The 23609-nt window shown below is 40.7% G+C and overlaps 1 long non-coding RNA gene across 1 annotated transcript in view; it reads right to left on the bottom strand.

Moving 5' to 3' along the window:
* Positions 1-22608, bottom strand: part of LOC148224285 (uncharacterized) — a 61716-nt gene extending 39108 nt beyond the window's left edge. The window contains exon 1 of the long non-coding RNA XR_015802281.1: positions 22515-22608. This is a non-coding gene — a long non-coding RNA (uncharacterized LOC148224285). The remainder of the gene's footprint in view (positions 1-22514) is intronic.
* Between the last annotated feature and the right edge of the window lie 1001 nt (positions 22609-23609).

A 23609-nucleotide genomic window follows, 5' to 3' on the forward strand; every position in this document is an offset into this window, starting at 1 on the left:
TAGGTTTACTATGTATGGGCAGCCTCTTGGAGGATTTTAGTTGTTTTCTTTCTTCCAGACACTCTCAGTGGCAGTAGGTAATGCAGTGCCCAAGTGGTGGATAGGGCATGTACCAGTAGATGGTGCTGAAGAACATGCAGCATGTTCCCGAGCTTTGGGTGTTGCTTCCAGCAAGTGGCTGCTGGTGGTATACACAGCTGAAGAAAAAAGCAATCTAGACTTTCATCTTGTTAGAGTAGATTAAAAATCATGCTATTTTCTTGAAATGTTGAGTGAAGAACTTTCAGGGGAAAAAAAAAGAAAAAAAAAAAAGAAAGAAGAAAAGAGAAAAAATTTGTCATCAAATACAGGCTGTTTCTTCCATTGCAGACCTTATCTTAGGACCTTCACCACGTTCTTCTTTCTTTAAAAAAAATACACATTTTCATATCCTGGAATTTTTTTTTTACTCAACCACTGCTGCTTCATTTATAATTTCTTTATATCTCATTCCAGGATATGAGACTTCTAACCATGGGGCAGCCAGTGTGCACAAAATCATTTTGGGAGTTTCACTTATGCCAAGCAGTCAGGAAATGCAAGTCCATCTTAGTCACCCCCATCCCTTTCCCTTTAAGTGAATTAACGCTGAAACTCTTACCTTTGTATGAATTTCATTTTGTGGCCAAATCAAGGCTAGGGACACACTCTTAAGTTTTCACCCTTTACTGAGTTGGAGATTTTCACTTTGACAAACAACAGATAACATTGTTTTTCTTTATTCAAAACCTAGAAGTCTTGAGGCAGGAAGGTAGGTTTTGAATGAGGGTGAATGGAAAAATGAGGAAGAAGCACACTTGAAATAATTTAGATTGCTGATAGTTCAATACATAAATTTGGTGAATGTGATTGAGGCAGTTTAAATGAGTGACTTTTGCCTTGTTTTTTATTGTATTAAACTTCATGAACAAGAGATTCAGGGTGCCTCAGGGTGCTTCACCTGCATCTGTTTTTATCCCGATTCAAATCTTTCTAGAATGAAAGAAACCAGAAATGCTGCCAATAAAATATTCAGCTCCATGAGACCTTCTTGTTGTCTCCTAGGGGGCGTGGTGTCATTTGGCAAATTTAGATCCTCTATCCCTGTCTGACAGAGCTGCCCCAACACACACACCTTGGCACCCCACTAGGCAGACAGCACAAGGGAAAGTGTGTCATTAAGTCCCCAACAACTCACATGCTGGCTAAACAGCACAACTCCCTTTTCCCAGCTTTAATACATTACCCAGGTTTATGGCATACTGCAGCTGAGACCAAGGCACATGTTTATTTCTGCTCCAGGGGTGACAATCTGTGGAAGATTCCCCAGAAATTGTATTTGTAGTATAAAGATCTTAAAGGGCTGACAGTTTCTAAACAGTTTTCTGAATAGCCTTCATTTCGGAAGACTCGTTCAGCTGTATGAGTGAGGATTAAGGGGACAGATGCACAGCCAAGGAAACCTCTTGTTTAACTCCTCCATATGAGAAGAACCATCTCCACCAGCTCCTGCCCATTGGGCACAGGGCCAGGCCCAGCTGCTCTCCAGTTCCACCACCTGTGCTGAGCATGCCATGAAGTACAGAGAGGCCTAAGCTGAGTTTCAGATATTCTTCTGCATTGCTCTGCTACAGCATTCCTGGGTGCCAGGGCACCAAGGGTACCTAATACCGAAATGCTGTATCTCAGTATTTAGCTCTTGGGATATCTCAGGAGTGCTTGGAGGATGTAGCAGTGTTGCACGTGGCTTCTAGTGCTGTTGGGAATGGCACATTTCCCATCCCACAGCCTGCAGCACTCCTGGAAAAGTTTCTCTAGCACTTGACAGTGATTTGTCAGCACCACCCACATCTGGCAACCCTTCTGTGTAGTTCTGCATATGCAGTGTTCACACCATTATCCTTCATCTTGGAGCCAAAAGGAGGGGAGGACTCATTCAGGCCTAAGACCAGACCTTGAGATTAACAGCCTTCCCCATTTCTCACAGCTTTCCAACTGCTAAAATGCCTGGGATTTTGTAAAATACTTAATTTGTGCTCTGAAGAGGAGAAATAGGTATTTCACCTTTTGTCTAATGAAAGTGACTTAACTTACTCTGTCAAGAGTAGTCCTCTGGATATATGAAAGCTTCTGTTCCTATCTGGTTTACAGCACATTGTTTGTAAGGAAATTCTGCAGTGGCAAAAAGCATGGTTTTGTCCAGAAGCTCAGCCCATTAATAACACACAAAGATGCACTGTATTCTGCCAGGCAAAAACACCAGACAAGTTGGAAGCAAGTATGGAAATATTTAATGATTTTTTCAGTAGAAGAGCCAGCTACTGTATTTCATTAAAAGGGAGTAGGATTTTAAATAAAATAACACATAGATTTTGTAAAATGTGGATATTATAATTTACACTGAAAATAATATGGGTTTGGGTCACTGAAGCTAAGCTATTGAAAAAATGAATGTATTTTCATATATGATGGCTCAGGAAAACACATCTGGATTAAGTTCAGTATAGCATTTCCCTTAAATTTATACACATTTCTCTAATCCTGTTCTCATTTTATAATCTATATAAAAACTCAGGTAAAAACATGGGGAAGTTTGGAAGAAAGTGTCAATTTGGTTGAGTTTTTCCTCCTTGAGTGAATTTTAGAAGATGCTGTGTTTTAGCTAGGAAGATCTACTGACAGCTATTCTGACCTTTGGCAGTAAGAGAAGATACTAAGAGAAGATTTCAGAGAAAAACTGAGCCAATCCCATATCTGAGAGTTATAACTGAGAGAAATAACAGTAATCTGAGTCAAGTTGTAAACTGTACTGGGGGTGTTGTATTGCCATCAAAGAGTTACTGTTCAGAATAGCACAGACGAAATCTATGGGAATTCCCTGGATTGATCAGAATCCTGGCTAATCAGTAAGAAGTGATGACAAAATACAACCAAGCCAAAAGAGTCTTTATCTCTGCTTTCCACCCCTGGGAGTGACCAGACAACGGAGCACAGTTGATATGAGATTTACAGAGCTGGAGAGGTTTGGCTTCAGAGCTTGTTCTACAAATTCCATCTGCATTTCTGCATGTATATACACAGATACACCTTGAAATATGCTTGTCCAAGCAGTCATATATTGTCACATGAAAGAGTTCTCAGCCATACATGATGAAAGACTTCTCAGCTATACATGGATTGATGCTGGCTGCACGATCTGGCTTAAGTTATATAGTCAAATGGTGTGACATTACACTAAAAATAACCAAATTACCTGTATACCTTTCTTACTAGAGGCAAGTATCCCTAAAATGGAGGGTAATTTTCTTTTAATAAATTTAATTGTATCATTCCTCCTACAGTGCAAGCTGAGTGCATCTCTTAGTTATAATGTGTATTCTTCTCTTATGTCTCAGGTACGCTTCTGGATTCAAAATATGAGGGTGATCTCCCTCAATACAATTTAAGGCCCTCTGTATTTCTCTCAACATATTTTGCTCCTTGGGAAAATCACTCTTGAAAACTGTCTAAAAGACAAAATTTATAGTTTCAGGCTAACTTGTGCCAAACTGATTTGTCTACAAAAATGAAGTAGGCATACAGTGTAATGGAAGAGGATTTCCAGGCAACCAAGTGTCATGATAACTGAGTGCCTTACAGTGTTACACAATCTTAGGGGCACTAATGCACTGCAAGATAAAGTCCCTCCCTTCACAACTCTCAGGAAATGCATATTATATGTGCTCCACAATCTCTGTCTGATTTACTGCTGATATTGTAAAGTGCTCTGTAATCTACATCCAGGCTCCAACTGTACTTTAGGAGCACCATCAAGGAAATTAGCATTAATTAGATAGAGGAAAGATGAAAGACTCTAGGAAGCATTTAGGACCCAGTAATCATGTTTCCTAAAGAGAGAGACAGAGTGTGGTCAAATAAAGCTGCTGAATGATTAGGTCAGACACTCCTGCTTTGCAAGGGCCAAATGCAATGAAAAACACTGCAGCCAGAGCTGAGAGAAGGGCAGCTCTACCTACTATTTCCATCCAAACCTGCTCTCTCTTCCTCCCCTGCTTGTTTTTACCATAGGCTGCAAATTGGAGGCACCCTCTGGCTGAGTTTCTCAAAAGAAATGCTTTGGTCACACATAATCTCTGAGGTGTCCAAAATCAGGGAAGTAAACAGCAGAAATAATTGCTTTCCCTGGGGTTGTATTCTAATGGTTTAAAGTGCAGTATTTCCCTGTACTCAGTCTGGCTGCAACCATGGGCTGTATGTAGCTGTATGGAATGGAGAACAAACTGAGCAGCAGCTCACCAGAGCTGTTTCTGCAGCAATAGGGGAAGGAAACATGTACATGAAACAAGACTTTTGTCAACAGTAGATTGTGCCCACAGTGGTATACAAGCTCTCCTATCTCCACAGAAACTATGAGCAAGCTGGAAGTATCCTGCAGAAACAACTCCAACATTTAGTGATGGTTAAATAGATGCAAGTCATATTGAAAGCAGCAAAAAGGAGAAAAATAATATTTACAGACGTTGGGATGGCTCATGTGAAGTGTCGCCTACTCAATGTAACTGACCTGAGCTGGGATTTGTGTGAACAAAGAGAAGAGTTAAGCGTTTGGCTTTCAGTGCTCTGCCTTGGCTTTGGTTCCCAAAGTGTCCCTTCACCACCTGCAGAGCAATTGCATTTCTGGTGTGTGGTGTCATCATTGCTAAAGGAGGCGAGCTGGTGCTGTAGAGATGACATATGTCTCGCTTTTGTATTCTTTCTTTTCCAGAGTTTACATTTGAAGCAGTGCAATGTATTCTGTCCGCCTTACCATGTGAGGTGCATGATGGCACTACAGCCCGATATTAGAGGATGAGGGCTCATGTACAGAGACACACATGACTTGTGGAATCACTTGCACCTGTCTGGAACTGCACAATGAATGTAAAATGCTGCCCTTCAGACTTGAAAGCAATTTATCTTCACTTTTCTTAGCAGAAACAACCATGTAAACTCTCAAGAAAACCCAGGCTGCAGACTTCCAGGTCAGATAGATCAAATTCAATCAGTACTTGATCAATTAAAAATTATCCTTTATAATACAGGTCAACTACTTAAAATCTTTGTTCATATTTACTCAGTTACATAAATGTTTCAAATTATTAACTGCCAGTGGAAGACAATGTGCTCAGAAATGTGAAGTCTGACCTTCACTGTATCATTGAATGAATCAGTGTATCATTGAATCTGATCCACCCAAATTATTCCATACATAAAATGAAAGTCACTTCTATGTCAGAGAGGATAAATTAGTAAATAATTGATAATCAGTAGATAATTAGTTGATAATCAAATGTTCTTTGAATAAAAAAATGCAAAGTATTAGTATCAGCATTAAACTCTCCAGTAGGATATGACTCAGCCTTCAATGTCTAACAGCTAATGTCACTATATTTGACTTTAATATTTTAATATAACTTTAATTTTGATTTTATTAGACAAAATTAAAAGAGTCCTTTAGCAGCCATAGTTTGGTCTAACAATAAAAATGTAAGTGACTTTGGCACCAAACTTTAGAAATTAAAAAAATATTCCCGTTACAGTTTTAACATAAAGGCACTATAAACCTATAAACACTTGAACACAGTATTAGAAATCTTAGCTGACTTTGCCTATTTCCATGCTAAGCATGCTATTCTAGGAATGAGATATATTCTGGAAATTTAACACGTTAGTTTGCTTTTTAATCTTTTTTTTTCAGTCCACCTTTCTTTATATACATTTCCTCACCATGTTTTTAAGTACATACCAAAATGCAGAATCTACACTTAAAATTACAATTTTTTTTTTTTTTTTGCAATCTAGACACTGATTTTGTGACAATTTCTCAAGCACTTTTTAGCCAGACTGCTCTGTCTTTCCCCCTGCATCACTTTGGATGTCTTTGTATATAGCTGGCAGGGTCGGAAAGCATGAACATTTTAAATGATGCTACAAAGGCAGTATAGCTGCCAACATGGCCTTTCACTCTACATCTATGAAATTTACTACATTTCATTAAAAAATGGTTCCTGAAATTCTGTGCTGAAAAAGGAATGAACACATGGTACTATTAAATAAGTTATAAAGATAAGTTATTAAAAAAGACACACATAAAAAGTACATTTGTTTTCTTTCAAATACCATGATATGTAGCCTCACCTCAAGGTTTGATTCAGATTTTGCAAAATGTTGGGATTAGTAAGGCTAAATGAAGAAATATGATACCATTTTCTGCTTAAATAGCATTTAGCATAAAAGCTTCATAGTAGCTGTTGCTAATACGTGTTTGTGCAAACAGACTGATGAGAAAACTCACGCTGATTAACTGAATGCACATATGGAAGGATTCTTACTTCAAACTATTTTTGATGTGAATAAAACTGCACAGGAACTGATGATACGTCAGAGAGACCTGCTGAATGTCCAGGGACACAGGGAACTTTTAAGAAGAACGAAATACAATATCATGTGCTGTTTTTAGAGCAAGGTATGACACAGACTAGGTAGAAGGTCACGCAGAGTGTATCTAACATCAAGGAATAAAAATAGCCTCAACGTTTTTATTACTTAGATTCTTATGATTTGGGGAGAAACTATGTTATTATTTTTGGATGCCTGAGTTCGGCAATTACATTAAATAAACTGCACAGTAAACCAGCTCCTGATAAAATTTTAATTGGTATCATCTGTTTTTCTAACTGCTTTTACAGATCTCAAAGTAGCTTAGTTGGGAAGGGAGCTGGTGTGCTATAAAAGCAGTTATTACTTGAAATATAACATTTTAGCCAAACAAACTGACTAAATTCCTTAGGATGTATGATCTTGGTAAAACATTATTCTCCTTTTTTAATGTTTATCTTTGTTCCTCTAAAATAGTGTTTCTGGAAAAGAATGGGTAGGGAATCTCTTTTTGACTGAAAATTCAGAATGAAAGGGTTAATGAAGCAAAACCATGTTATGAGCATAAATGCAAACCATGATTAAAAGGTAAATATATCACATATATGGAAATGATACCAACAGCCCTATTATGTAAAAATCTATCTCATACCTCCATAAGCAAAGGACATTGCACAATCCAAAATGCAAAGGGTTTTTTGGGGCTTTTTCCAGCCCTACCTCACCAAGAACCAGACAATCACATCCTCAGTCATGAGAAAGCCATGGGGCAGCATGTGCATTTTGCATAGAAGGCTGCATTCCATTCATGCACTGAAATTAAAGCCAAATAGAAACCGGAGTTCCTCCAGGCAAGAATCATAACTTCTAATTACCAAAGGTAAAAGATAAACTGAAAAAAGCAAACATTCTTTCAGATACTGCTAAAATTATGATGTGAGTCTTAGAAATATTTATCTTTCCATCCATGAGTGAACATTCTTCTGGTAACTTGGAGTTTTTCTTGGATTCTTGTTGCTGTTTCACAATCATCTAAGGCTTTATTTGTTGTCTTAGTGGTGCTTATATAATTACATAAATCTAAAAAAAAATAGAACGGCTGATTATTCTAAATTCCAGTTAAAATAAGTCAATTGGAAAAGGAACTATACCTCAGTGTTTCAGCTACATTTCAGAGGGTCATATATTCATGTGCTCAGCAGGCCATAGAATGAACGATCTTGTCACAGGAGATCATTGGGATTTCTGTGAGATCTTAAATATAATTAAATGTCTAATGTAGATTCACAAAATGCCACAAAAAGTAGCAGTGTCTAAATCTCTGGTAGTCCTGAAGAAACCTTAGAGCTGGGTCAAGTGAGAAATGAGATTATCTCCAGTGAGAGATTGTCTTTGAGAAAGCACTCAATAAAGCCAATTCTAATTAGCTGGAAGTACAGTATCAAAGTTGATTTAATGTGCAATTGAGGATAGGACCAGGTGAACTCTGCCACAGATGTTTTATCTCTGTGTGGCACCAACATACATATCTTTGGGGTTTCCTAGACCTACTGCCTCCCCACAAAGCCCAGTAATTAAAGTTTATTCTTCCTGTAAGTGTCAAACTGATTGCACAGGCCCAAGGTGGCTGTCTACTGCAGGCGGGGGATATTCCGTGCTTGCCGAACTCACAGGCATTGTGTGAGTGAGGTGTAGATCCACGCTGTGTGTCCACACACTGTACAGAACTCTTTGACCTCTGCACAGAAGCCAGGTCCAAAAGTGTCAGCTCACATGTCAGTTCAGGGCACATACAAAACACCATCTGACCTTTCACTATGAATCTCTAGGAAGGCTGAAAATCCCAGACAAATATAAAGAGCGATAAAAATTTGCCCAGGCAAGATTTCCAGGTAGAAAGAAAGAGGGGACGTGTTGGGAAACAGAAAGCAAACAACAAAAAAGGGAATGTGCTAGGAATGGCAGTTTTGCTGGATCATTCACAACTGTTAATGCATGCTATTGCTGTTGGAAATTAATAAAATTTTCAAAAGTCCTCCTGCAGAAGCATGTCCTTCTAGTGGCTACTTGTCACAAATGACTGTTTTCAGGTTGCATAAGGAATCATGTTAACAAATCATGCAAACAAAAGTCTGTATTGTATATTAATGGACAGAGTTGGATCAAACTCAATTCAGATTCATTGCATATTTTTACATGATTACAGTCACCTTCTTCTGTTGATGAAGGCAGAAAGGTCTTAAAGACATTAAACTGTATTAAAGGCATGCAACTGTAATTCCTCTTGTTTGGAATTAAAGGAAACCTTAGGAAGAATGGCATAAAACATGCTGAGGAATTCTCTCAGTAGTTGTTCATAATGAAAATCGAACTCTTACAAGACATGTGATAAAAAGTACAAATCATAGTAAAAATTCATGGCGTTTAAAAGTAGATATAATTTTCAATCTTTTTGGAGTAGTGGTGGTACCAGTAGGGCAAACTGAATTTTGTAGGCAGAATCCTTTACAGAGCACAGCAGATCTGACTCCACTATTTCAGGTTACAAACTGAATAAGAATAGCTCACATCTTTTGCACATGCTTTCTGCTGTGCTCCAGAACAAACTCTTGTAGGTGAGAAGTCCCTGAGCTTTTGGCTGGTTTCCAGCCCTAGGATGTTCGCTTTCCCTTTCTGTTTAGGCTTGAGGCAAAAATGGGGGGAAAAAAAAGTGTAGGAAAATATCCAAGGAACCTCTTGGTACCAGGTCCTTCTCACTAGTGTATTACTGTGTTGGACTGCTAAAAAAAGAAACCAGGGCACAAAGTCAAAGCAGATCAGAAATCACTGTATTTCCATACTGTAATATGCACTATATGCTGCCATGAGTAGTTTAGCCACCATGCCCTTCTCCATTGGAGAAAACATTCTCCATCTAATAAGAATTTGCTTAATGTTGAATGCCTCCCTATCATTTTTGAATATCTGGGCCAAGAAATGTGCACCTGTGGATCCCAATATGCAGCTGGAGCAACATTCCAGCAGGCTCCTGCAATGACTCATCAGTTCTGATCCTGTTCACCCCTCCAATTAATGAAAAAAATAATAGCTTCAAAGTCCAGTTTTAAGCCTTTTATCCAGAACCACTTGGCCATTGCTAAAAAATTAGTTACTTCCTCTGATATACATGGAGATTCAGTACATTTTACAGAGAACACTTTAAAAGTATATTAATCTTCACTTAAAGTTGATTTTCATGTCCGTGAAAATCAGACTTAGCTTAGTCTGCTACACTTAAGACTTGCTTTTAAAGTACAATGTTATCTACTTAGTGCAGACTCTTTTATTTCCTTTTTCATTCATTAGTTTGTGCAATTATCCAAATATAAGGTAGATGAATATAAGAAAGAAAAAAGATATATAAAAGAAAACAGGAATTAAGTGATCACCATCAGTCTGAGATTTTTGGTCTGCACCTTCTTCTTCAAAGTAAACTGATGTAGGACATACACAAACACTGTTTCTTACAGATATCTATGATCTCAATATTATCACTGATGTTTTTACATTTCAGCTCCCCTGAAGCCTGAGCCTTCTAATTTGCACTATGCTTAATGAAAGCAGAGTCATCCCTTTAAAAGTTCATAATTATATCAGAATTTGGCCTGTCCCCATACTTCTCCTTTTCTCCTTAACCTAATAGTTACAAAGAAGAGCTCTGGGTAGAGGCCTAAAGCATGAGATTTTAAATTTGAAGGATGATTAAATGGTAAGTTACCTCAGCCTTTCCCTTCCATCAACTAAACAATACAAAATGCTGCATTATTTATGTCATTTTCTTTATGAGACCTGTGTTATGGAAATGAACACTAATCGTCACATTTGTTTTTTTGGCTCACAAAAAGCAAATTAGTGAAAGACACAGTTACTGCCAGAGTCTTGTCCCAGGAAATCATAGGAATTCTCTTTTCACTCTTTGAAACTTGGAAAAACAGAGAAAACATAAGACATAGATGAAAACATAAGACCAGATAAAAGTTACACAATTATTGTGTAACTGCAGAGACATTTAAGAGAAAACACATAAATCTCTGCAGTCAGGCACCGATTTAAGCCAGCTCCTGCTTCCCCTCTGAGATGCCCACAGCAGAGCCAATGCCAAACCTATTCCAATCTCTGCAGCAGATCCCTCACTTCACTCTTGGCAGACCCTCAGCACATGGCCAGAGGGATGCCAGCACGTGAGGGGGACTCCTGTTCTGCTCCAAACACCCCAGGGGTGCACACCATCAGTGTAAGGAGTCCTTGTGCAGCAATCAGGCAGTGCCCTGTTCCTACCCACCCACTGTCCCCAGTCTATCCCCAGTTACAGGCACCAGCTGCAGAGAGAGAGAGAAAGGCTGGTACTAGAGGGTCATTTCTGCTGAGGGTCAAGAAGCACCATTTGGATGCTGGAAAGAGCTTGGATGTCTTGAGAGAGATGCAAACAAGGGTGAGGTGTGACTCGTGTTTTGAACCTACAGAGGGGTGATTCTCACTGTCAAACCAAATAGTTGCCGTAGAACCAGCCTGAGGCCTGTCTGAACTGGTGGATCCAGAAGCACTTCCAATCCCCTGGGTCAGGGCAGCCCAGTCACTTCCCAGCTGTGTACAGGAGATAAACTCAGACACATGCTCTCTCCTCCCTGCCCTGGTTTCTTCAGGAAGCAACATGGAAACTGAGCAGAGAGCTGCCATGTGCTCAGGGCAGGATGACAGTGCTGTGGGGAGAGCAGGATCCTCACTGGATACCAAAACAGGCATCTGCCCTCAACCTGGACACAGCCTAGATGTGTCAGATCCATTTACCATGGATACTTGTGTTCCACAGGGAATGGGAAAGATCCTTCAAAAACAGTGGGGTGAGGTTGGTTTGTAGCAGCTTAGAGCCCAGGGTGACCTAATGGTGCTGCAATTTCACATACTCACATTCCTCAATTCAAACACACCATGAGCTAATCGATGATCCATTTGTCTCCCCATTGGATAGCAAATAATAGGGGTTTAGATGCCAAATAGGAATGCGGCACAACAGGGGAAATTTAAAGCTTCTATTTATTTGGGACTTCCCATATTGATATCAGCAGTGATAGGAGGGCCAACTGAGCAGGAAGGATATTATGGGCTGTTGCCTGCTTTTTGCAACCAATTCCTTTCAAATCCGTGCAGGATGTAGCCTTGTCATCCTGTTTGAAAACATTCTTCGCATGTTGGAATTTTCAATGCTGAGAGAAAAGGTGGCCAAAGGGTTTCTTGTGGCCACAGGGATCAGGAGACACATATATATTTGTGAGGATGAGCGTCACAGAAAAACTCTTTATGTCATCCTGCTGGCTCAGTGCACCTGTGCAGGCATTGTGTTTTTTAGGAAGTGTTTCAGTTTACAACATCCTGTTCTATGCTGCTGAATCCGCAGCTGTTTACAGCACATGGAATTACTACAACATAAGAAGGGCTGGAATGTAGAAGTTCAGTGTTTCTGGATTCTTCTTTCATGTTGATTGCCATGTCCGCACCCATAGAAATTACTCTTTAGCTGTAAGGTGATTCAGTTCGGATCAGTATTTATCTCTCTGGTCAATAATTTCCTTTCAGGTAATTCCTGTTGAGGAGAGTAAAGCTCTTATACCTTGCAGAAAAGGAATTCCCACAACAGCAAGGCATGTATAATAATGTCATTGGCACTATGTTTTGGTAAGAGAATTTTATGCCAGGATTTTCTGTAAGGGCCCATTTTGCCAAATCTCAGCAGTGAAGTACAGGAGTTAATAATGAACTATAAAGCCACCTGCTTGCATGCTGCATCATTTTAGCAGCTTGGTTTTAATGGCATTTTCCTTTCTACATTTTTATTTCTAGTTCGCTTTGAAGAGACTGCGTATTTAAAAAATTATTTCCCTGTTAATATTGTCAATTTCTCGATATCATGGGGGTTTATTTATTGTAAATAACAGTGTAATTTAAAATTAGTTATGAATAGCTTGCTAGTCAATGTGCTCCAAACTTGTAAATCTTATTAGATATATTGCCAGGCAGAGGGCTACCTGAAATCATCAGTTTTCCTTTGAGCTCAAGTGGGATGTTAGATTGCCTCTCCCAGGAAAAATCCCTGAGACTGTTCCACAGAAGGGAATGCTAGACATGGTGACTGACTTTACAGACAAAAACTTTAATTTCAAAGTTTGCATTTTAAATATCCAACAGTTTTCCAGATAACTTTACAAATGACCCCTTATTTCTTGTTGGTCAGTGTGTGTGGAGGGATGGGCTCTGTGAGGCCTGAGACCACCCTCAAACACGCTGGAATCCTTGTAGGGGGGTAGACCCATACTCTGACAGGCTGCACATCACAACAGAGGTCTTTGATAGAATTCAGTTAGGAGGATTTGTCAGCACTTCTGTTTTACAGCTTGGAAGTGCAGTTCCATGCAGAGAGGGCATTATTAATTAGCATGCAACTTCTGCAGGATGTCATGAATCACAGGTTGCAGGACATCCTCCTGAAAGGCACCATAAATTCTGACTCATTTTTAAAATAAACACAAGACAATAGCAAGCAAGACCAAACAAAGGTAAATATGAAAACACTGAAATGCAGAAATAGGATCCCATCATGTCTCCTCCCAGCTGATACCTTTCTCCCTTTTCCCAGACATTGAAGTGCTGAGAGCTCCACATTTCTGCAGGAAGGAACATCTCTGTATCTCCATGTGCACATCCAACCAAATCAGAGCCCGAGTAAATCTTTGTTCAGGATTTCAGGAACTGGTTGGCTGTGAGCAAACACTGAGTAAGACTACTTCCTTTCTTGATGGAATTCACTAAGGAATTTGTTGTAATCTGCTCTGGCATTTTTCTTCAATGATGCATTTTTAAAGTTGGACATGTCATGAGAGAGTCATCACATGACATTTTTCCATGGTGCCAAGGTTTTGTTTTCCAAAACTGCATAAAATATACAACTGAGATTTGCACATCAGTTAGGAGTCCAGATAAAAAATGAATAGACTGAGTAGAAAAGTCATCTCTTCAAGGACAGAAATACAAGACAGCCATGCATGGCTGGAAATCCAAAGCTGAGAACTAATACCCTAGCTTTAAGTTGATATAGCTCAGTCATTAAACTGAAGATTATTGAATCTACCTGAAATATTTGTAAGGAACTCAAAGCTGATGGGAAATAAAGACACTCTCACTTCTTAAAAATCAGATCAAACGGGAGGAAAATTAGATACTGTAAGCAATTTATTTTTTTTTCTGATTTATAGACTTGAACAGACATATAGAAGTCAAATATAATAACTCCTGCAATGGATTTTATAAGTATTCAGAAAGACTGAAAAAACAAATGATTGCAGAGTAGTGTGGTTTTCTGTTTTCTATGCAGTGCTAGCTCAGATCTGGGAAGGTTCATTATATTACATATTGGCTGCATTTACAGGAGGGCTTGTAACAAACTTCTGCACTTTTAAAAAAATTTATCAGACGGTATCAATTCAAACCTATACTCTGGTTTGGGTTAACACATACCTCGGTGTAGCAATCTGAAAATTTAGACCGAATAGAAGGAGCTGTTTTTGGAGTTTTCAGAGCACTGACCACTGCAAGTAATGAAAATTTTGTAACAAAAACACTCTGTGTGTTTCTAGTAAACTGGCAGATGTTTCTAACTGACTCTATTCGTTCCAGTCCAGAACTTCTGACAGACATAAGTGTAAGTTTAAGACACCTATAGTAAATGCCATATGGAAAAAAAAAGGGGCCAGCATTTAACAAACCAGGTCCCAAATAAAAACCTCTAAGTGTTGTGGTTACTTAAGAAAAACAAACTACGTCATTCAGCAGAAAGACTGTTGATTAAGGCTTAGTACACATCTTCGTCATTAAAATATGTATTCCAGTCATATCAGTTTTCTTAAGAGGTTATTCTTAAGAACCAAATAATTTAGCTAAAATAGAATGGGATATAAAATATTACCTAAGTGACAAAATTCCATTGAAACATAAACATCTGATTCTGGATTAAGCTAGTGCAGACAAAATTCCTATCTGAATTAATTGTTTTCTTATTACACTAACAAGGCACCCTTGGCACGTAGTTAATAACCAGTTTGTAGGCTGTTTATACATTTTAAAAGATTAGTCCATTTGCTTCCCAAATGATATTCCAGGATGACAACATATTTATATGTGTGGGATGTGTGGGATGGCAAGGAAAGGAAAGGAGGAGTTCATGACGGTTATATTCTTCAGATGAAAGTATTTTTGCCTGTGGATCAAAACCTACCACTATTTACCACTAGCAAATGAATTTTTCCAGCACTGTCATATTTTTATCTGATTCAATTTGATCAGTGTTTTAATCACATATGGTATGTTGTTCGTTTAGCCAGACGTCAGGTCACCTAATTATATAACAGAAGCATTGCTAAAAACATTACCACAATTGATGGGAAGATTATGTAAATTAAAACACACATAGCAGTTATATTTGTTATTAGGTTTCCAGACATTTTTCTGCAAATGCACTAGGTATCTTATGAAATGGATATATCTTTAAAAAAGATATTTCAGATTTTGCTGTGCTAACCATTTTAAAGCTGTTTCTTGTATTTTGTTTTTACTAATACTCTTCAGTCTAAAATAAATACAAAATCATTACTGTATGTAAGAAAAAGCTGTGTTCTGGATTAGCTACTTCCATCTTTCTCAAATTGCAGACTCTTAAAAATTTTTCTGCTCAGATCCATACCTACTGACAATAAGCATTCTTAATTATCATCATAAGACCCTCAGAACTGGGCACCAGGGGACCACAAACAACAGGTTCAAAACAAGTGCTTCAAAAGTAAGGTAGCAACTCACTTCTCTTAACAACTTTGGGGACACTGGGGAACAGAAAAAAAGTCAGATCCTTACAATCTTGGAAGTCTTGGCAGTTTCAGGCTTGGTTTGTGACTTGTGTAAATTGTGAATTAAAGAATATATGTGGGACTATGGAATAGATAATTTTATTTTGCATTTTAAACGAAGATTTTGATATAGCTAATCCCATTTGTGAGAAGAAGTAAGTGGAGGCAGACTTGGTTCCAATCTACAAGGCAGGTGACAGGAGCTGTACACCTACAGTAACATCAAGAGATGCAGAAATGCACACTGTAGTAAAGACCTAGTAAAGGCAACCACATTAAGTGCATTTCTTTAAGTCATGCCTGCATATAATTTCAGACCAGCATCATGTCATTGATATTAATAGTTATTCTCAATTTATGGTAAAATCAACTGACAATCAACTTCATAGTCCTTAAACAACACAAGAAATCATGAATCTTTCCCCTTTTTTCTGGTAGGAACAGGATCTCAAGAATATGAAAATAAATATGGCAAAGAAAATGGGTAATTGTTGATTTTTAGTCAGTTCTAAGCACATGAATAGCAGAGGTCTGCTCAAGTGTATCTACTCTGGTACTGTACTCGGTTATGGGCAGACCGTGATGTCTGAGGTTTTATTTACTGGTTTTAACTGTGTGCTCAATTGCACCATTCTGTGGTGTGCTGTGGGAAAACTGGTCTGGCCTTTGTGAGTACCTGTACAGATGAGACCTTGTCCCATAAACACAGTAAACTACTTTCAGCTTGGCATGCTGCAGTTTTCTCTCTGCAACCTCTGTTCCAATCAGTGGTAAGGCAGGAATCCAACTTGGAGCACTGATCTGTTCCAGCTGTTGGCATTAATGCAACCTTCATTTTGGAACCAAGAGGTAAATGGAAGACATGAGATGTTTGAAGGCTTTCTCTCAGTGACTTGCTGCTAGCCAGCAGCATGCCTGGCTAACAACATGCAGACATGGGGGCAGCTGATACAGATTTTCATAGCTGTGAAATCCCATACTGCTGATCAGTGATGCTGTGTAAGGCAGTGAGCAGGAGGCAACGAAACCACTCTGTGCTGCAGACTAGGAAGGGAGTCAGAAGAGTCAGATTTATATGAAGAGGAAGGTTCCATGAAGCTGTTGGAAGAGCTTGCCACTTCACTTATCTAGTTAAGATTAAACTCTCTACCTCGCTCTGCTTTGGGGTTTCCCTCTGCAATCTCTTCCTTCCAGCGTTATAAACCAGAGTAGAGCTCTACTACTAATCTGCATGAAAATAAGGAATATAACCCAATTTGGGTTGTCCTGCTGGATTCCCAAAGTGTTTACAAAAGAGTTTCATGGAAGTGAGACTTGAGGAGCAATTGTTTAGCTTAGTAGGAAGGGTATGAGGAATATGGGATGCACACGTGATATCTGGATTTGAGACTGAAATCTACACTGTTACCTTTGCTTTATCCTCTGTGAACTCTCATTTTCAGTAAGTGAAGGTCATGTAAAATGACTCTTTCCCAGCCCATATCCACACCCAGCCGACTTCAGCATTTCCTAATTAGGTTATATTCATTCTTTATAATGTGCTTGTAATAGATGTAGCACTGTAGTGTAATCTCAACTGATATTATTCACTTCCCAGGAATGTACAGCTGAAGCTGCTCTGCAGGCTCTGACTGAAAACAATGGGTGTGCAGCTGACAAATAGAAGTAGCTATTTTACATACCCTGGTCTATTCGGATGCCATTGTTTAAGTGATGTCTGCTGAACAGGTATTCACATTAGAAAAACAAGCACCATTACAATTTTCTGATGTGGCAGCTATTTTTGAAACTCATTAAAGCTTGCTAGTGCTTTTCCCATGCAATGAAAAACTGGAATTGCCTGTTGTAATATTGGCTGGCAGTTATGAATGGTTTCAGCTCACATTTTATAATGAAGAAGTGAGCTCATACTATATAATTGTGGGCTACCCCCAAGAATATTTTATTCAGCGTTATTGTCAGACTAAATTAAAACCGCCAAAGAGCCCAATTTCTCAAGATGCCAGGTGCTCTCAACTCCCACAGCAGTTAATGGAAGACTACTCAGCAGTTCCAGAATCAGTCCCTAAATGCTGATAGTGATGCTCAAATTTTCATATTAAGCAAGCTAATTTGTCAAGCTGTTGTTCTACTCTTCTTTGTGAGTATTCATTGCTAAAAGCATTATTTATTCTATTTATTCTATCCATTTATTACATTTATGTGAGCTATTCCATATCCTTTCAAATGACTTGTGGCTTACTTTTCCTCTTCTAAGTTTAAAACAAGCATTAATGTCCTTTTATTGAAAATTAATTAGTGATGTATTTGAAGCTGCTCTTGATCATAGACAGTGGCACAGCTCTGGCACTAGATACTTGTTTAGATACTTGTTTGCATGACCTCCCACCAAACACAGTGGAATTTTTGTCCTCATCTCCCTGAGGTGTTCTGCAAGGAAAAGTGCTTTGAGCTTAGAGGACCAAGAAAGCAGATGAAAAGAGAAAGGAGAAGCCCGTTGAGGAAATCAGTAAACTACCACCTTCTTTCACTAGCTGAATCGCCACATCACTCCATGCACTCTTCCAGGCATTACTGGGCAGCCTGGGAAGACTGGGGAGGGGGAGAAGATTGGTACCTGCACACACCCATCCTTCCACTTGGCACTTTATAATGCAGTAGGAAAACGCAGACTAGGAAAGCCAAATCTTATGCAGTGTTGGAATATCAAAAACAGTTGAAAGTCAAACATCCATCACTAATGTGTACAAGGTCAGGCAAAACCCTTGCTCAAACTGTGGGTCAATTAGTCCTTCTTTTCTCCCCTGGGCCCAAAGTGTTATCACCACAGAGGACAATGAGTTAAAGCCAAGTATGGTCCTCTGGAAATCAGAGGTCATGGAACAAGAGCTGAAAAAAGGGGTTCCAAATATTATAAGTCTTTCAACACTGTTTTCTAGGTATTCTGTTAAATATCCCACTGGGAGGCTTCTTTTCGTCAAACTAAACCACATTTCTTTGGACTCTCTTCTCTGAGTGATTTCAAATATATAAAGAATTTAGATGAAAAACAGATCTGTATTTTTTCATTGTTTAAAACATGGTAGTAAATGCTCACTTCTCAGAAGAGTGATAGTGATTTTATTTATAGAAATTCCCAAAGTGACAGTTACAGAAATAATCTGTGGCAAACAAGTTGCAGAAGACTTTTTCCCTCAGTCAGATCATATCCTTGCTTTCCAATGCTGTGTAATAATCTCCATGAAAAGAAGCTTTATTATATTGCTCTGATCATTGTTTTCACTTGGTAAGAGCAAATAGTGAGCATAAACTATAAAGCTGGGGAAAACAATAGCCTCCTAATAGGATTGTTATAAAGAAAATGGTCTCACTGTTCTCTGGGGCCATTGAGAGAAGAAATTAGACTAATTTGCAGCCAAGAAAGATGTAAGTGGTGTATCTGACAGGAAAATGGAAAAAATACAGATAGTGAAAAAATGACACTATGGGGCTACTTCAGGAGGTTGTGGATGATTTCAGGAACAGAGGATAAATGAAGATGTGTAGGAATATCCTGAGTATGTGTTGACCAATTTGCCCACAGTGCCACAGGGATCTGGGAGAGACTGTGAAAGGTGAGATTTGTATACACTAATGCAGCAGCCCATTTTAGGGAGCCCTGAATGCACTGCATCTGCCCTGGAAAAGAGCATGGCAATAAGAGCTTGATCCTCCATTAGGGCACAATGTGGAGTAGATAACACCAAATCCCCTTCAGTTCTGACCCTACAATTCTATTGTAGTCTATACTATAGACTACACTCTCTGAATATACTCTCTAGTATAGACTTCACTCTCTGAAGTAACTTACTAGAAATGTCATATACTTGTATATGTGTGCACTGGAAATCCACACAAGTTACTAAAACAGAGCCAAATATTTAGACCATTCCTAGATAGTATTTCTAAATGCTATTTATCCTCAGGAACCCTGAAACATTGAGTTTTTGAAAAGGTTTTAGTCACATTTTCTTGTTTGTGTTGGTAGTATGAAGTTTTTACATTAAATAATTTAACTTATTAGCTTCCAGAGCTTGTTAATCATGTGTATTTTAGGGATCACAAAACCTTCCAAACAGACAATTTCAAAGCAGAGCAGACTGCTTAACAATCCTCACTAAACTCATGGTCCAGCTCTAGCTGAAAGAAGAGCAAAAGCACTACACACTTAAGTTGCCGTATATAAATAAGCCAAATATGACAAATAGAAGTTCTCCTGATTCAGCAAAGCACTTAAACAGATACTCACATTCCCTAGATATCATAGGAACATGAAGTATTCAAGTAGGCCTGCCATTTAGGAATTTTAAGACCATGCTTTAAACTCCAGTTTTAATTCCTAATGACAGGTTTGAAATTAAAAGGAGAGAGGGCATAAATCTGTGGTCAAAAGAGACTTAACAACAGAGGGTCCCATCACTCCTTCCCAGTGATCAATTAAAAATCTGCATGTTTTTAATAATTCTGATACTTTAGCTGTTAAGAAGCTGAAGAAATTAATAATTAAAGTTCTCTTAGGAACCCTGGTTCTGCCTCTGCCCTCTACATGTCTGTCTTCAGGGTTTCCCATAACATGCTTAGGAAGGGACTGGTGGTTTTTCTGCAGAGAAACTAGAACTTTGCTCTAAACCGTTACTGCCCCAAAACACAAAAGGAATTGATGTGTACACAAATTACTTTCCTATTAATATGTCCTTTTCTCCTACCGAAGAGAGCAAACCAGTATCGTTATGGCCCATGATGGCACACTTGGGCACAGTGCAGAAGGCTGCAGCCTGGCTTTGGTGACCTTGGCATGGCGAACATGGAACTGGAAAAGGTAAGAGCAATGATACAAAACACCAGAAATGGTATGGCTGTGTCTTCATGCCAAAGCAGCTTTTAGGGCTGGAGTAAAGCAGTGAGAACATGCATGAATCTCAGATGGGATAAAGACAAGGGGAAAAGAAGGAAGGAAAAATGAAAAGCTGGAACAGGTGCCACAGATCAGAGGTGCAAGAGGTCACAACATGAAAGGGCACAAGAGAGAAACTTGAGTAAAAACAACTGTGGCACACTACAGTGGCCCACAGGTTTGAAACTCAACTCTGGAGAGAAGAACCAAGGAAATATTCAGAAGAGGCAGGGATGTGTAACATGACTGGAAACAGCTTTTGAGTGAACTACTGTCAAGTGTTGCCAGCCTGTTATTATAGCAAATGAATCCATGTGTCTGTTTCTTTTGTCCTCAGAGTTGTGTGGATTTTCTTCAGCTTCAGCACATGGCGCCACACACATGCATGCCCACACACATGTCCTTTCTGAACTAAAAGGATGTATGAGCAATGTCATCCCTTAGTGCCCCTTTTAAAAAGTTTTAAACTTTAAATTAGGTTCCTAAACGAGAAAGTAGTCTCAAGCAAAGCGTTGGTAGATGAAAGGTAGCATGGAGTGCATTCACACAGGATAAATAATTGAATAATTGCTAAGTTGGAAATGTATCCAAAGAAGCCAGGAATTATTATAGAATTCTTTTTTCTTTTGCTTACACAAACTTTATAATAGCTGTTTTCTCTGACTGTCCTTTTGTATAAACTGGGAGCAGCCTCTGGGCTGCTCTCAAATTTACTTTGGCTTCTGCAATAGCACTTAAGAATTACTGGAACTGTGCAGTCTCTGGCCATGCCTCCAGTGCTGTTGGAGGCTGGGGCACAGAGCCATCCCAATCCCCTGGGCTGCAGCGGGGCTGCTGCCTCCAACCACCTGCTCTGTCACTGCCTGCTCCCACCTGGGAGGCCGCGCTCCGGGCGGGAATGTTTGCACAAAGCCCTTGCTCCCATGAAGCAAGCAACTTCATCCTTGGCTGTTAAATGACATAGAGAGGGCTTGTGGGGTTTTTTTAGCACTGTGATATGTAAATCAAATGGTTAAAAAGATTTTCACAGAATTGAAAAGATTTCAGCAATGAGGAACTGTGAAAAATGTGAAAGGGCACTATTTTCTCCATAAGTCTTATTTCAGATAGCAGGATTGGGCCATGCATGGCATGATGCTTCCTGCCCAGAGACATCACCCTGTATGCATAAGGGCACAGCGGTCTGCGGGAATGCTGAATATTACAGTCTCAACACTTTGAAAGGAATATGTTCTCTGAATTTGGATACTGTATTTACAATTAAAGAAAATACGATTACCCTGTGGTGAAGTGCTTTAGGGTCAGAGTGCTCCAATGTAAAGAGAGCAAAGGGGAAAATTCTCTCACCCAGATGTGGGTATGTAAACATATTTTAAACTAAGTATACACGTTTACATACAATGCATTCGCTGTTTATGCTGTTTTTAAAACGCCATATGTAACGAAAATTATGCAAATATTTAGAAAAATACCTTAACCTGGGTAAGGTATATACCACACTTAATATTTCAATAAGGGCACATGCAGTGCTTTTATGGCAGTGCCAAAAGTAACATTTTGAAAAATGACCCTTCGGTAAAACTGTCAGGCACGGAGTGTTGAGTCCAGGTACCTGCCAACAGAAACCTTTGGGAGGATGTCACTGCGAGAGGTGGAACAATGCCGGGGTCTCTATCTGGATTTACCAGAGAACTTGTAAAACATTCAACATTAGCACAGTATTTATGGGCTTCCTAGTCAGTAATCTGCTGGACTGCCAACAGCTATTTTGAGCCCTTTCCCGTTCTGGGCAAGGCAGTTTCACTTGCATAAAACAGACGGGCAGGTGCCCTTAAATCTATCATTAAAGGGCTCTTGGCCGACGCTGCCTGATCCGCGCCCCGCGCAGCAGCTCCGCGCCGCTGCCCCGCTCCGGCCCCGCCGCTGGGCGGGAGGAGACGCCCCTGCGCCTCGGCGGCTCTCGCAGTATTCGCCGGTTACCTGCAAATCGCAGACCGCCGAGTCCTGAAAGCCCGAGCGCTCCTTAACAACGCGTAAATAATGGAGGACAGGAGGATGAATGAGTGCGGCGGGCGGAGAGCGGCCTGAGCCTCACCCCGACGGATCGGGGCGCCCAGGAGGTGAGGGGCAAGAAGCTTTGGGTGAAAAATCATCGCCTTTGAAGCATACCTCGGAGCTGACCGTGCTCGGGGGACAAGGGGAAGGGGGTTACCCACCTAAGGGCTTCGCAGGGACACTACCCAGGGAGGGCCTCCCGGCATTAACCGCAACGCGCACTGACTCCCAGTACCCCCGCAAAATATCTCGAAAAGGAAGGTGGGGGGGAAACTCTTTATTTTCATTGTGGTTGCTCCTGGCCTCCCTGCCCGCCTCCCCGGCGGCGCTCCGCGGTGCCAGGATTTCCCTGCAGCCCGCCCGCCCTCCCCGCCCGCAGCGCCGCCGGCAGCACCGCCTCCCCGCGGCAGCCGCTCGCCGCCCGCGGCCCCGCGCCGCGCCCCCGGCACACGGCGCGCCGCCGCCCGCGCACTGACAGACGCTCGCAGGTGCCGTGCTCGCCCCGAGCCGCGGAGGGGCGGCCCCGCTGCCCTCCTGGCTCCGCACCGGCGGCAGGGAGGTAGCTCGGGAGGGAGGAACGGCGCGGGAGCAGCGGCAGCGCCGTAAGTCGGGGAGCGGGGCGCGGAGCGGGAGGGCCGCCAGCACCGGGCTGCGCGTCCGGCACTGCTTCTCCTGACCTGCCGAGCCTCCCGCTCGGGGGGCTAGGAGGGAGGGTACGCATTTCGGGGTAGCCAGAGAGAGTACCCATTAATGACCTTGTCCGGCTGCTCGGGAGGTTCATGCCGGAGCTATCGCTTAGAACGACTCGGGGTGTTTCTACATCACTGAAATTCCGAGCTGAAATTCTCCCCTGTATCGGTTTAAATTTCCATCCCAGTGTATTTTGGCATATCTGATTTTATGCCCTTGCCTTGGGGGTAGAAGACATACCCAGCCTACACTCCCCCGAAACAGGCTGCGCTCCTTTTTGTGCGGTGTGTCCCCTTTAGCCGCGCCTTCCTGCGCGGGGCTAAGAATAACCGTGCGCTGGAGTGCGCTGCTCCCTGCCCGGCTGGGGCTGCACCGAGGGCAGGCACGGCGCTGGGTGCCCGGTGTGATCCTGGCTATCGGGCTAAGAGTTCAAGTCCGGAAGTCAAATTTGAGAATTTGGGTTGGGTTGCTCATGAAGAAATGCGGGCTGTAGACTAATAAGAAGGACTTGATTTATTTGCAGTTGAAATTTAAAAGAGACCAAAATAAAGGAAGCAATTAGTTTA

This window comes from Sturnus vulgaris, chromosome 3 (genome assembly GCF_052056855.1).
Source record: "Sturnus vulgaris isolate bStuVul1 chromosome 3, bStuVul1.hap1, whole genome shotgun sequence".
NCBI lineage: Eukaryota > Metazoa > Chordata > Aves > Passeriformes > Sturnidae > Sturnus > Sturnus vulgaris.